The sequence below is a fragment of the Cyprinodon variegatus genome, unplaced genomic scaffold (genome assembly GCF_000732505.1).
Source record: "Cyprinodon variegatus isolate N-32 unplaced genomic scaffold, C_variegatus-1.0 Scaffold339, whole genome shotgun sequence".
In the NCBI taxonomy this organism is placed as follows: Eukaryota; Metazoa; Chordata; class Actinopteri; order Cyprinodontiformes; family Cyprinodontidae; genus Cyprinodon; species Cyprinodon variegatus.
In genome coordinates this window covers 261,823-264,077 of record NW_015150792.1, presented here as the reverse complement: position 1 = coordinate 264,077, position 2,255 = coordinate 261,823, and the positions used below count along the sequence as shown (strand labels likewise).

Sequence of the window (2,255 nt, the reverse complement as noted above, 5' to 3'; positions counted from 1 at the left end):
ATACATATGTGATACACATGTATTTCAAAGGTGATTCACATGTGCTTCAAATGGGAATAACATGTAAGATGAGGAGATTCCTGTATTTTTTATTTCAGGCACATGTGCCTGAAATGTGAATTGCATATGCTTCAAATGAGAATCTAATGTGATTGACATGTTTTACATAATGTGATGCACATGAACTTCAAACGTGAATCATGTGGTTCAGATGAGAATCTAATGTGATTCACATGTTTTTGCATGTGAGAATAAGGCAATAGCAGGTGATTCCTATGCTTTTTTTTAATCTCATTTGTCAAATGCATGTATCTTAAATATGAATCACATGTGCTTCAAATGGGAATATAACATGCAAAAACATGTGAATCGCATGTAGTTGCATGTTTTTACATGTGATTCACATTTGAACATGTGAAAACATCCATGCTTCTCACATGTTACACATGTGTTACAAATGGGAATCACATATAACAGGACTCATATGTGAAGTCATGTGAAGCTAATGAGAGTTTTATTTAAATACACAATAAAATATACAAAAGGAAAAACAAATGATGTGGTGATGAACCCGAGGGAAAATAATGGAGTCTTTAAAGATGGAGAAGAATCCAAACATGTAGAAGGAACCATCCGATCAACTCTCAGCTTAGTCTTATAGAAGAGCACAAATAACTCACGTATCGAATACAAATAAAATACTTTTTTATCGTAATCACTCTGAGCCGATGAAGAGTAGCTAATAGTGTTTTTAGTTTTTGCCTGTTTAACCAGATTAACAGACAAGTTCTCCAACAAGCTGAAAATGAGAGAAGGCAGCATGTTTGACCCTGAAATACACATGAATAAAATCATTAAAGGCTTGAGATAATAAAGGATGATTTTGGTTATTTGGAAAAAAAATTGTTTTTACTTTAGAGTTATCTAACTTCACCCCCATGGGGGCAGTGGGGGTAAATTTCTCCACTGGGAGATCAAAAAAGTCAATCAATTAATAACATAAGAACTCTTTAATCTCAGTCTTTTAACTATGGAAGCTCTTAAATCCAAAAAGTTTAAATATTTATTATATTTATTTATTTTTAAAACAACACCTTATTGGCTTTTAAACCAAGTAGTTTTAGAGTGTAGAAGAAACAATTCAGTTTGATGGATGCTCTTTGGGTTTTTGACCCAAGCAATAATGAACAGAAACAATAGGAGGTAGAGAGATGCTTTCAGAGCTGTGTGGAGTTAAAGCCATTAAATAAAAGAAAAATAAAGGAGCCATGTTAAGCTTATTCTTCTCATTCTCCTGATGTTCTCTGACTCCAAACTCTTGGAGTAGTTGTGCTCAGTTTAAACCCACAGGACTCACCAGGTGTGCTGTGGGACATGCGTCCATCTGCTCCAGATCCTCCGCTCCATCGCGCCCCTCGGCTCGCAGCATGGCTTTAAGTTTTCCACGCAGATGGTGTGGGACATTGTTGTAAGATTTCACGCTGAGCTCCCAGGACTTCCTGATCTTCCCGAAAGTCCCGCTTTCATCGCGTGGAAAAGCTCAATCATCTGTCCGCAGGAAAAAAGAGGCGCAGCTGGAAATGTGCGTCAGCGACGATCCGCCGGAATGTCAGCCGGCGTCTCTGTCTCCATCGGTGGCGACGTGGCAGATATATATATAAGGACAGGAGTGGGAGTGGGTGTGAGGGACGATGATGGTCACGGTGCTGCGCTCGAGCCGCTCAGGTGCGTCTGGAGCTGCGCGCTCTGCGCTGCGCTGCGCTGCGCTCCGACAAACAGCGTCAGAGGGAGGGTCTGTCATCTAATGCCGCTCTGGGCTCCTCTAATCCCTGTGTTTTGATTCTGGGAGTATCTTATTTGGATGTCTCAATCATACGGAAGAGGCCACTGAAATAATAAAAAGTTAACTGATTTTTACATTTCATTTTATTATTATGAGAAAAAAAAGTCACAATTCTGACTTTAATTTCAGAATTGTGACTTTTTTTCTCACAATTCTGCCTTCGATCTCACAATTTTGATTTTTTTTTCTCAGAATTCTGACTTTATCTCAGAAATCTGACTTCGATTTCACAATTTTGACTGTTTTCACAGAATTCTGATTTTAATCTCACTATTCTGACTTTAATCTCACAATTCTGACTTTTTGTCACAATTCTGACTTCAATCTCACAATTCTGACTTTTTGTCACAATTCTGACTTCAATCTCACAATTCTGACTTTTTTCTCAGAATTCTGATTTTATTCTCACAAT

General features: G+C 38.1%; 1 protein-coding gene across 1 annotated transcript in view; it reads right to left on the bottom strand.

Moving 5' to 3' along the window:
* Positions 1-1,734, bottom strand: part of kcng2 (potassium channel, voltage gated modifier subfamily G, member 2) — an 81,037-nt gene extending 79,303 nt beyond the window's left edge. The window contains exon 1 of the mRNA XM_015385432.1: positions 1,358-1,734. The gene's annotated coding sequence lies outside the window, so the exon portion shown is untranslated. The remainder of the gene's footprint in view (positions 1-1,357) is intronic.
* Positions 1,735-2,255: the final 521 nt, after the last annotated feature.